The sequence below is a fragment of the Macaca nemestrina genome, chromosome 10 (genome assembly GCF_043159975.1).
Source record: "Macaca nemestrina isolate mMacNem1 chromosome 10, mMacNem.hap1, whole genome shotgun sequence".
Taxonomy (NCBI): domain Eukaryota; kingdom Metazoa; phylum Chordata; class Mammalia; order Primates; family Cercopithecidae; genus Macaca; species Macaca nemestrina.
The window spans coordinates 117,726,868-117,740,175 of record NC_092134.1 but is presented as its reverse complement, the minus strand read 5'-3'; the positions used below and the strand labels follow the sequence as shown (position 1 = coordinate 117,740,175).

The 13,308-nt window shown below is 36.0% G+C and overlaps 1 protein-coding gene across 19 annotated transcripts in view; it reads right to left on the bottom strand.

The window, feature by feature from the left end:
* Positions 1-13,308, bottom strand: part of LOC105492120 (SRY-box transcription factor 5) — a 1,036,234-nt gene that overhangs the window by 749,454 nt on the left and 273,472 nt on the right. For all 19 annotated transcript variants that reach the window (XM_071070598.1, XM_071070600.1, XM_011759036.3 and 16 more), the window contains one exon: positions 2,164-2,260. The gene's annotated coding sequence lies outside the window, so the exon portion shown is untranslated. The remainder of the gene's footprint in view (positions 1-2,163; positions 2,261-13,308) is intronic.

Sequence of the window (13,308 nt, the reverse complement as noted above, 5' to 3'; positions counted from 1 at the left end):
AAAGGATGGGTGCTGGGCTGTTTCAACTCTCCTTGAACAGAGAGATATATATATACAGTATCGTAACAAACAGAGGCACTTAGCAACTTATGTATACCTTCTGAAAATCCATACCTTTTATATTTCTCAATTTTTAATATTAAATTATACTTACTATTTAAAAACCCTGTAAACTATGAAGAAAATTAAAACTTCTCATGAGTCCATATCCAGAGTTAATTATACTTGATGTGTTTATTATTTTTTCTATTAATTTTTCTGTGTTTCTAATATATAGGCACATGTGGAGATATATACATGCATACAGGTGTGTAAGTATGTACCCACAAACTTGGAAACACATTATATCTTTAGTGTAGACTCCGATTTTTTAATTTAACATTGCATTATGCATAATTTTATATCCTTTAAAATTCTTTAGAAAAGAATTTTAAATATCAAATATCAAATTTTAAATATCAAATGAAATACTCATTTCATTCTGGTTGCAGAATATCCCATCACATAAACGTGTTCAAATTTATCTAGCCACTGCTCTACTGCTGAACAGTTAAATCTATCTCAAATTCTTCCACTTACAAATATATGAAAATTGACTTAAAAGAAATATAAAATTTTATCTTGTTTAAATGGTTATGTTGGATCTGGATCACTTGCAACCAAATATCTTCCAAACTAATAGCATGGGAATGTTGCATAGAATGCTTTGAAAGCATTTAAGGCTGTTAACAGAAGTGGTCAAATTCCTTCCTGGAAAGTTGAACAAATATAAGGTTTTCCCAGAATTATTGAAAATGTCCATCTCTTTACACTCTTGTTATAATATTCCAAATTACTTTCCCGTAGTTAGATAAGTGAGGCATAACTTTGCATTCCTTTTATTAGTTTTTATATTACAGTTATATTCCTTATTAACTACTTGTTCTTATATCTCATTATATTTTAAATTAAGATATTAGTGTCTTTCTTATAACTGCTCTTTACATTTGATGTTTGCCATACTTATTAGAAGTAGCAGTCTCAGTTTGTCACTTGCCTTTTAATTTTATTTATATTGGTATTTTTGCCTGTAAACCTATAGAATTTTTGTTTGGAATAATTTTGTTGTGATTTATTCCACTTTTGTTAGCATAAAAATCCATTATTCGCTCTGTTTTCTTCTATATTATATTGTTTCATTTGTCTGTGAATATATGAAGCCTGAGTTATAAGTATTTTAATAATATTATTGGGATTTTAACAATTTTGTTTGTAAAAGAGGTAACCACTACCATTAATTCTAAGGGTTTTCACACATATACTTGCATCTTGAAATGGTGGGAACATAAGTCATAATACTGTAAGAGCAGATTTCTGAACAAATGAGCTTTAAGTCATTATGCAAGACAAACACTATTTCATTATTCTTTTTAGGTATCAACAAAAGGAGATTTCCCTTTCAATCTTACTGGTGACAAACTTCTCCCGAACAACAGAATTCCTTCCCTTCATCCTTTTACTGCAGTTGCCCGCATGATGACTAGTCAATCAATAAATTAGAAAACGATTTTCGGCTCTAGATCTGTGGTCAAACTTTCAGTGCCTGTTCCCAAGAGTATAACACTATTGAAAAGACAAACAGGGATTTCATGCACACACAGATAGATGCCCATGGAATGTTTCTGCCAGTAAATTAGAAAATATTTGTCTGGCTTCAGCAATACTACATTTTTGTATGTATTAACGGAATCATACCCCGGAATACTTAATAGCCTATAGAAATTTTCTAAAATATGTGACCTATCCATTGTAATCCCAAATATTTATTTTGAAGCAACAACAGAAAAGTAGCAACAAATGTTCCAAAAAACATTTTTCAGTGGAGAAAAAAGCTTTCACAACTTCAGAAAAAGTGTATCTCATTAAGAAAATGAAAAGAAAAGAAATGTTGCTATCATCTGCCAGTTTAGAGACATTACCATCATAATGAGTCTCAAAATTATAATTAAAAAGCCAGTTGTCATCTGAATATAAAAGACTATGTACTCTACTTTTTTATGTATATGTTTTATATATTTTTACTTATAAATTAAAAATAAGAGAAACCATATAAACTTCCATTTTTGTGAAATAGCATAGTTATCAATTTTTCAAAAGTGTATATTATGTGTTTTATGAATATACCTTTTTCCTACCCACTGCAGTGCCAGAATTCTCTGTTCGGCTTTCAGAATCTTGTCAACAGATTCAAACAGGAATCATGTCATCAGCAAGAGGAAAGCTGGAAAAATAAAAGTAGACCATTAACAGTGCATTGTTTTATTTAGTAAATATCAACATATGACTCTTGAAAGTAGAAGATGTGTAAGGTTTTCAAAAGAAATTTACATTTATATATGTAAATTGATACATAAACCATTAAATATATATGTAAATGTAAATTTACATTTATAAATGTAATAAAATTATGGTTTATGGAAGAAGGGGCATTATCTTGGCATTATAAAGCCACCACAATTAATCTAAAAACTCAGAAGTTGTTGTGGTTCAATTTTAATGTAAATATCCTGCAAATGCTTTAGGACAGGCTACACCAAGGTAGATTCTTGTTGCTTGAAATGATTCATGAGGCATCGTCAGGTGTCCTCTTAGGTCTCTTCTTTGAGCCCATTCAAACATATAATAGCAATGGTCAACACAGTTATTTGTTAAATGTTCAGCTGTTTTTCATTTCATTCCATCCCTGCTATGTATTTCTCTGATTGCCCTGCTCAGCTCAACTTCAGAAAGTGCTCTTGCCACTGTCATGAGTGAATAAAATTCTGGCTTTGTTACCAATTTTCCTAAGCTAGACAAAAATTGGCCCTGACAATCTGTTGAGATTCCCAAGAATCAGACTTATGAAAGCAAGGAACCTGTACAAGGGAGGAGCCACAGCGTTGGTTCTGGCTCAGTCGCTCTACTATCAGTCCAATTCAAGGGAAATTGAGTAATGTCTTGGTGTTCATTTTTATATCATCACTGATTATTCAGTTTTGATCACAAGGTTTACTGTATTTGAATAGTTTTATTACCATACTATACCTTCCTGGAGCATGCCTGGTATCGAAGCATTTTACTCCATTCCAAAATCAGAACTTCTGTTAAGAAGCACAGAAATTCAAATGCCACAATGTTGACAAAGAGAAGAATCCACATTACTTCATTAGTTTACTCATTACTTCATTGAAGAATATTCGACAATGAGAAAAATATTATCATTAAAAACTCTGAACATCAGGCTGGGTATGATGACTCACGCCTGTAATCCCAGCACTCTGGGAGGCTGGAGCAAAAGTAGTACTTGAACCCAGGAGTTCAAGACTAGCATGGGCAACACCGAGACTCTAGTTCTACAAAATATTTAAAAATTAGCTAAGCATGGTGGCGTGCATCTGTAGTCCCAGCTACTTGAGAGACTGAGGTGAGACGAGCGAGAGGATCGCTTGAGCCCAGGAGGTTGAGACTGCAGTAAGCTGTGGTTGCATCACCAGCACTTCAGCCTGGGCACCAAAATGAGACCCCACCTCAAAAAAGCAAACAAACAAAAGCCAACCAAAACAATAACAAAAGAACTTTCAACATGGGAAAGTATGCTGCTGAAGTAAAATAAAGACTGTCTATATAGAGTCAGTGGAGTTTTAAAAATGTATTTCCATAAAAAATTTTACTTAGAAAAAAATACCACAAACTCCACTTTTTTTTTTCAGTTAATTGAATTGTCTCATCTGCCCAAATGTAAAGAGACTACCACAATTGTGTTTACTAAGTGAAACAGTGAAATTTTATCATATCATATATTTGGGTGACACAGAAATTCACAGGTGGTAATTTTACCCACAAGAGGGAGCTTGTATTTTTATATGTTTATTATAGAACATGAAAAACTTGAATTAAAATATGAAGTTCTAAAAATGTCTGTTGATACCATCATCTTTATGTCAGGTCAAGTTTTGAGGTAACCAGATTGCAGTTGGCATATTTTTCTTCAATGACAACATATCACTATGGCAAAAGATGGGAAATATAATTGGAATTTTAAAAACATTTCCTACCTAAATTATAATTAGGATTTTTTTAGATACAAGAATGAAGATGTAGCTGGCAAAGCAGCCTGAGAGATAATTCTTTTTAGGTGGTAGTAACATTAGGTGTATGAAATTGACTAGAATTATTATAAGTACTCTGCACCCAAATTTAATTACATAGCAGTGAAATGATAGTTCAGTCTTTCTTTTATCAGAAAAGAGGTTGTATAAACTAATAATTTTCTATGTATTTATAGAACAGGAAACAACCTACTTTAAAAATTACTAAGATCGCCAATATTGCTAATATCACTTAAAACTCGCTTAAGAAAGATTGTAACTGGCATGATACCACAAGGAACTTTCCTTTCTTAGAGTTGAGAGAAAAAAAAAATGTTAAAAAAAAAAGCTAAGCTCAATTCCTTCATATCCTGTAAGGTCCCTAAATAATATCTTAAGTTGTTAAGACTCTCAAAATAAATAAATACACTCTGAACTTTGTAAAAATAAAACAAATTCATCAACTTAAAAACTCCCATCTAAAAAAATAATTTTGACAACTTTTATTAACCCTGAGTGATCTGTTCTATCACATTCAGAGACACAGAAATAACTGAGCTGAAATTTGTTTTCTGACCCTCTGTAAACTGCAGGGGAGACAGATGATAAGCGTTCTGTCCCTTTCTCCCAGGGTTCTTGTCTCAACTTCTAGAAGATACTATATTACACAGGCAGGGAGTTGAGAAAGAAGGGGTTAATCACTGCTGCTCTTCCTTCTGGAATTTCCAACCTACCCATTAAATCATTGTTTTTTTCTCCCACTAGGGACTGTGAATCTAATGGACCTAAAATCAATACCTTACAAATGACATAAAAAATATATTCATTTTATGGACTAATGTACCCTAGTGTCTGAATCCTATTTACACCCTCTACTTTAAAAAGGAACGACAGACCCATTTCTGCCAGTAAAAGCTTACTCAGTCACTTCAGTGACATGCTGCAGAATGCACTGTCATACTAAAGGGCAGCACGAGGGAAAGATTGGTGGCTGCAAAACCACTACTGTGGAAACTTTCAACACGGTACCGTGAAATTGTGTTAAGAAACACAGTCAGGGAGGAGCGCGCAGGTAGCTTCAAAGATGTTAGCCATGTTCTGAGGTGCTTTTATGGGTCTCTGTTTTATCATCTTGTTTCATAACTTAACGTCTATTATGTAAAATTTTAAGTGGATCAAATATTACATAATACCATTTTCAAAACAAACGCAGCTTTCACTTGATAGTGAATTCTATCATGATTGAAAAAACTGGATAACAATTCCTAAGAGGCAGAAATGCTCACTAACATACCACAGCACTATTAGCCAAATAGACATAGTGTGCAAGGAAGCCACATTAAAGGGACAGAGACAAGCCCCAGAAAGACAAAAGGTATTTTATTTACCAGACACAGCAGGGACACAATCACCAAAGGTGACTACTGCTTGGTGTTTTACATATTGAGAAAGTATGCTTATGAGAGGGTTTTATATTTACAGAATATTCTCCAAACCAAAGGGCCCACATCAAAAGCCATTCTTATCACTTAGAAAGTATTAAGCTTAATTTTTCTAAAAAGCATAATACATTGGTAACTTTTTTTAAATTTCGAGAATATCTTCTTCCACATTTAGTATTTTTATGATATCAAATATAGGGCAACCCTGTACAAACACAAAGATACCTTCATTTTCATTGCAAAGATTAAAATATGAGGGGGAGAGAGAGTGAGGAAAGAGAAAAGAAAAAAAAAAAAAAAAACCCAAAAAATTAAGGAAAGAACTTTTCTCCTAGAAAAATATCACCTGACTTACTTTTTGTTTCCATGGGTACAAACAGAAATAGAGAATAATGAATAAGGAAAAAAACTTTAAAACAGATAGTTTTTGAGAGAATTCTAGCAACAAGTCAGCATGAGATTTCCTGTTCAGTTTTACTGGCTTAAAATCTATACGGTTATAAAATTACCAAAAGGAAAAAAAAAAAAAAAAAACTGTTGTTCTTTATTCCATTTGCCAACCAGAGTCATTTATCCCCTATTAGATAAAGTATAATAGACTCTACGGAAAGGGTCATTGGCCTTCCATTTAATGATATTGCCAGCCCCAATCTGCATTTTCCCGGCAATGTCCCTCAACACAGAATAAATGGCTGATCTCTTCACAATAACAGCTGATTTCTATTTATTAAGCTAAAAAGGTCACCATTTTCTACGGCTGGGCCGCCCTGCACTATTGATAATTTTATGCATAAACAAATGGCAAATTTGTGCCACATAAATATGCATTAGCAATTACTTTTTCCTTGGGCAACGCTCACCGCATGCAAATGTGTACCTCGCAGGGCCTGGTAGCTTTTGTTTTAGCTCTTGAACAGTGAAACAAAAGAGCACAATAAACAATTTTAAAATTGCCAATCAATAAGCAATGCAAATGCAAAGGTAAATGGCAAGAAACTTGCTCAGAAACAACAAAAGTGAAGCAGGAGGGGGATGGGGAAGGATTTTCTTTTTTATATTATTTCATTTCTTTCTCTTTGATAATGAAAAGGCTAAAGTACTCTTGACACAGAACAGCTAGCTAGGCTGGTACTAAAGCAGACGCCAGATGGGGAAAGGAGAAAATATACACATGTTGAATAAACACACACTTCCCAAAAAGAGAGTAAGAGGAAAACTGTGTTCCTCGATGGGATTGGGGCATCACCTACTCAAATTTCAGATTGTCAATTTCAGAGATTTGTAAGAATATTCAATTTCAGAGATTCAAAGAATTTTAAAACTAAGAGGAGCTACAGAGACTCATAACCAAATCTCAATTCCGTAGTATTTTCCTATGCTGTTGTTTCCTAATGTCACCTCCCTCAGAAAAAAAAGGAATATACATGATCAATAAATGGGATATCTTTAGCAACACAAAGAAAAGGGGTAAATGAGGAATATATAAGGAATAAAAAGCAATCTACAAAATGTTTAAAATAAAAACCCTAATCTCAAAACAACGCGAGAATAATGTCAGGCACAAGAAGCAAGAAGCATAAGAAAAACTAGAAAAAAAAAAAAAAGTGTTGCTCAATTTGAACAGGAAAACAATACATAACTCAAAAAAGTTGATTTTTTTTAAATCATAAATGAGTCTTAAGAGATTTTTTAGTGTTATTTACCAAGCACTATTCTAAGTGCTTGACACTTAGATCCATTACACTTCATCTTCACAAAAACCTCGAAGGATGGTACTATTAGCGCTGCTCCCATTTCCTAGAGCTGAGGCGCAGGGAGGTTAAGTTAATTAGGGCAGTGCTAGATCTGGGTCTTGACCCCATCTGAAGCCAGCACCTGCAAGCATCACTACTGCTAATACTTGCCATCCATTCTTTAAAAGCCATCCATGTTGACCCGGTTGAAAAATTTCTTCTGACCTGTGTAGACAGCTTTACCTTTGCATAAATAAATCACACTGCGTTTTAAGCATCTACATTCAGGGCTTATGTGAGTGTCTTTGGCCAAGTGATTAAAATACTTTAGCTTCTGTAAAATACGTAAATATTAACTTGTGTGTTAGTACAGATGTACCTTAGTACATTAGTGCAACACTTCGTGATCCCATCTTGATCTTAATGTAATTAAAGGTTTTACTATTCCACAAAGGATTAACAAGATTTACCCACAATGTTGTAAAAATAAATACACAAAGTATTCTTGGCTAAATGAAAATAGGCAAACCTGAAATCTAAAACCAGCAAGTGTTTCTGTCTTGCTCAGAGCCAAGAAAGTCTTCACAGGTATCTGTTAGAATCCTGATATTGATCCTAAAAGTCAGACTTCTTTAGAGAAGGTCACAAAACTTCTCCCAGCAATGTTTTCCACCTGGTAATATCAGTGTTGGAAGGCCAGGACTGTTGCTTGAACACAGGGTGCCTTTGTCTGAGTAAGAAAAAGACGGCCCCTTGAGGGAGGCCATTCAAAAAATATGCCACCTGCGCAACCATACCTGGTAGCCCTTGAAAAGACTTTAGTGTTTCCTTACTTGGAAAAGTGTTATTGCTAATATTAAACTCTCTCTTTTTAAGAACCAAGTACCTACTCTTTAATACGAAATCAGTATAAAGATGCATTCCCACACGACAGCAGTATCTTACATGTTAATTCAGGTAACTACGTAGCTAGGGTACTCCTGGTTTCATTCTATTTTGTTTCAGTTTTCAATCTTTATGGCTGTGTAGATAAAAGCTTGGGTATGTTTTTTCTTATTATTAGCTAAATGCAACCAATATGTGCCAAAAGCCATTAATTTATAACAGGCAAAGTTTTAGTTATAATCATTCCTTGCCCAAATGCTCACTCTCTATGCAAGGTAAGTAATTCAAACTAAAACCATGAATATTCCAACTAAAGTAGAGTTTGTCTGAAATTTCTAAGTACTCATAGACCCTGCTATGTAGAAGTCATGTAAATGGAAGTGAACAGGAAGTATGTAAAAAGTGCGGCTGTGTTACATGGACACTGCAATGTCCAAAGGCTCACCATGGGTTTCACAGCTGGGGCTATGTCAAATAGTCACATTGTTTGTCCCCAATCCCACAAAATTAGATTTAAATAGAGGGTACCTTTGGGGGATTCAGAAAGTCCTAGAGAACAACAGGAAATTCTAGTGAAGATTTTGTGTGAACAGCAGGAGGGGAACCACTGCCTCATTTGCCCTGGGCGAGGGTCTTGCCAGTCACTCTGCCTTAGACGTGTTCTTTCTTTTTTTTTTTTTTTTTTTTTTTTTTTTTTGAGACAGAGTCTTGCTCTGTCGCCCAGGCTGGGGTGCAGTGGCCGGATCTCAGCTCACTGCAAGCTCCGCCTCCCGGGTTTAGACCATTCTCCTGCCTCAGCCTCCCAAGTAGCTGGGACTACAGGCGCCCGCCACCTCGCCCGGCTAGTTTTTTTTTTTGTATTTTTTAGTAGAGACGGGGTTTCACCGTGTTAGCCAGGATGGTCTCGATCTCCTGATCTCGTGATCCGCCCGTCTCGGCCTCCCAAAGTGCTGGGATTACAGGCTTGAGCCACCGCGCCCGGCCTAGACGTGTTCTTTCTTTGCCCATCCCCTGCTCTGCTGATCCCTGGTGTAGGCTGATCACTGGAGGTCAAGTTTCTCAGGCTTCTCTAGCAGTCACCTTCCAGGTGAGTTCCACTACTGGGAGGAGAGCTGATGGAGGTGTAAGGAGAATGCGGGAGGCACGCGTTGTTTGTGTGTGTGTGTGTGTGTGTGTGTGTGTGTCTTTAACTTTTTAAACATTTATTATAGACAATTACAAACATATTTAAAAAAACAAAGATACTGGTAAACGCTCATCAACCACATCCAAATTTCAACATCTATGAACCTTCTTCTATTTGAGTTTCTCCCTCATCTTTCCTGGCTTTGCCAGGGATCTCAGGCAGCAGACTGTCCTTGGTCTACCTCCTGCCAGGCAGGCTCACATGGTTCCAGCTGCAGTCCAGTGACCTTGGTAACCCCACCTCCTCCCTTTGTCTCCACAGTATAAAGGTGGTAGCAATTTTTTGCTGTTCCTGAAGCCCAGCTGCTCTTTTACAATTTTTACTGTCAATGTGTAACACTTTTCCAATATTATATACCACCTTTTGATAATAATCAGACCGAGCACAGTGGCTCACGCCTGTAATCCCAGCAGTTTGGGAGGCTCAGTTGGGTGGATCACCTGAGGTCGGGAGTTCGAGACCAGCCTGACCAACATGGTGAAACCCCGTCTCTTCTAAAAATACAAAAATTAACTGGGCATGGTGGCAGGCACCTATAATTCCAGCTACTTGAGAGGCTGAGGCAGAAGAATTGCTTGAACCCTTGAACCTGGGAGGTGGAAGTTGCAGTGAGTAGAGATCAAGCCATTGCACTCCAGCTGGGCGACAGGGTGAGTGAGATTCCGTCTCAAAAAAAAAAGAAAGAAAATAATCAGAGTGGTTCTGACTTCCTGCTTGGACCGTGACCATATAGATTCCTATTTTTATTTTATTTTTTATTATCTGTTGGTAGAACTACCATTTATCCCTTATTCTGAGCTCCCTTGAAGTATTAACAGGTCAAGACTTCGTAAAGTATGGAACCCTTTCAACAGCATAAAGTCCAGTATGCTGGTCCAACATTTGCAATGCCTTAAGTATGGTTCCCCATATATAATATTCATGTTTTCATGTACAGTCTATTTTACATGACAATAAACAATCTATTCGTATTCTATACCTTTTATTGAATGCTTAATGATATTCTTTTCAAACTTGATTTGTCTTAATCTATGGGCCAGTGAAAGAAGAACAGCACTGTACTGGCTCTGGAAATTCTACATTAGTGTCTAACATCACGGAAATCTGCCTAGTCTATTTAAAGGAGGTAGCTCAATCTGGCATGAAAATACATTTTTCCAGTAGTAGGTGGCAGCCACTAGTTAACCAAGTTTATATCTTAAACAAAACATGTTTAACATGCAGTCATTTGTTTATTTCTAACAAAACATGATCTTCCAGTGTTAGGAATAAACACACACACATATCATAAAAATGACTGATGTTCAATGGCTCTTACAAAATTACATTTTGAAAAATTATGGGATGATGAATCAAACATATAGATTACATTTCCATGAAACAGACATGTGCTTAATAATTAATGGGAAAAGATAAAAATAATATTTACAATTTTGTCTTACCCAAAACACTTGAATAATTATGTAACCATATAGCTAGGTGAAGACATACTTATCAAATTTGAACTAGAATCTGTAAGGAAATTTTAAAATATGAAAAAAACTAAGATAGATATGATGGACTTAATCCACAAGCTGAAACTTTAACCTGCTTTAACATAAAGTCTTACTATATAAAAAATACAGAAGAAAACATGTGCTTTAAGCATAATTCACAAGACTTTGTAATTTTTGACAATCACAATACAAGCAAAAAATGGGATGTGGCAGTAAAAAAAAAAAAAGGGAAAAAGAGGATACAGTTAATAATTGTAGTGTCCAATCAAATGCAGGTAAAACTAACAATGGTAAGGCAATATTTCAAACACGAGTTCCAGAACTGGTTTCAATCCTGTATGTAGGGAACTGGGCAGATATTCAACAGTCAGAAAAGATCAACCCGGAGCATAGTGTGCATGACAATTGTGCTAAATCAGGTGCTATTAGGAGGAGAAGATACACTCAGTTTGAAAAAGATCAAATTTAAGAGCGTGGGAGGGCCAGTCATAAAGTACAATCAGCAATTTGAAGGGTTGTCATTTGGAAGAGTAAGACTAGATATATTGTCTCATGCTCCAGATAAAAGAACAAGAGTTTTTTTAATATATAATTTTTATTTTTTTAGAGACAACGTCTCACTCTGTCATCCAGGCTGGAGGGCAGTGATACCATCATAGCTCATTGCAACTTCAAACTCCTGGGCTCAAGTGATATTCCTGCCTCAGCCTCCCAAAGCGCTGGGATTACAGGTGGGAGCCACTGCGTCTAGCCCTGTTTTTGTTTTTAACGGCAGGATTATGGGGACACACATGTCAGTACATCATGAAAAATAACTTTTTAAAATAAGCTATCCAGCAGTGGAATAAACTGAAGGCAACCAAATGTTTTAGGGTACAAGCAGGGCTGCGGATACAGAAAGAATGGGTCACTCTGGCTTTGTTACTTATCCAAGTGATCTTGGACACAGTCAATTAACCTATTTATGACTCAGTTTTCTCATTGGTAAATTTATTCCGACATACACCATACCAAGGAAAGGTAAAAGATCAAACAGAGACTGACTACAGAACCATCTGTCAGAGGTCTGGGAATAGGATTTTTGAACTAAACTAGATATTGGGTCATGTAGCTTTAAGACCCATCCTAAGTGAGACTAAATTATTCTAGTCCTCGAAGTTCAGGTGGATATGCTCATTTCAGGCAGGAAAGGTTGGCTCTAAATATTTAAAAGCGGGAAAAGTTTGTTGCAATTCTGCATTTTTAAAAAAGTTATAGCATCAGATGGAGAAAAGACATTCATATTTGACCCAAAAGAAAGCTAAATAAAACTTACAAGGTATTTTTAGTTAATAAAAGATATATAACATCAGAAAATAAGTCGGATATGATTATTTAAAGCAGCAATATTCATTTTTGAAAAATTTACACTATTAACTTTTTCTCCTCTTTAAAATCTCTACTCAATTTACAGATACTACTTGGCTACAGAGGAAACATGAACAAAGTACTTGTGCTTTTTGAACACTGAGTGCTGCTTCCTTGCCGCTGTCAGCCAAGCCTTTCCACCACTCCTTCAACCGTGCCTTCTGTCATGGCTACTCAGCACATGGCAACCCAGAAGAAAACAGAAGCGCAAGCTCAGCGGGGCTAAAGGGCATCTTCAAAAACAGTGATTCTCAAATCTTTTTTTTTTTTGTAATGCCCCAGGGTTCTTCTAGTTATTTCAAGGAAAGCTCTAAAATTTCAAGAAATTCTTAAAATCATTTTTTCTTGTCCTAAAAATTATAGATCTCTCGGGGCTTTTCAAGTCATTTTACTTAAGCGATCTGATTTGAGTTTCAGCGATGCTTTATGGTAGGTAGGACAGGGTTGATCCCTCTCTTACAAAGAAAAAACTCTGAAAAATTCTGACTAGACCCCAAATCACAGAACTACAATGCAGCAGGAAAAAGGTAAGAACCCAAGTCCAGTCATCTGTACTGCCCTCCATAATCTATAACAGATCACACCCAGGAGGAAGAACTGGCAAAGAGGTAATTTTGGAAACCCTCAAACTACGGAAGCGTTAATTTCTTTCCAGGGCCATGAATGTTTATCAGGATCATGCAGCACTCTCTATGTGCCTTCTTATTCATTGACAGAATATTGTTTTCACTTTTAAAGTGGGATGAGCACAGTGCTTCACAACTGAGGGTGACTTTGTCCCTGGGGGACATTTGGGAGTGTCTGGAAATATTTTTATTGTGATGACTTGGGGAATGCTACTGGCATCTAGTGGGTAGAGGCCAGGGACGTTCTAAACATCCTACAGTGCCCAGGACAGCTCCCCACAACAAAGAATTATCTGATCCAGAGTGGAAGTGGTGCTAAGGTTGAGAAACCCTGGATTAGCAGTATTTTTACTTAAGCCATCTGTTTTTGTCTCTTACTTTTGTTACATAAACATGATAATGCTTTCAGAGTATAACATTTTCCGGG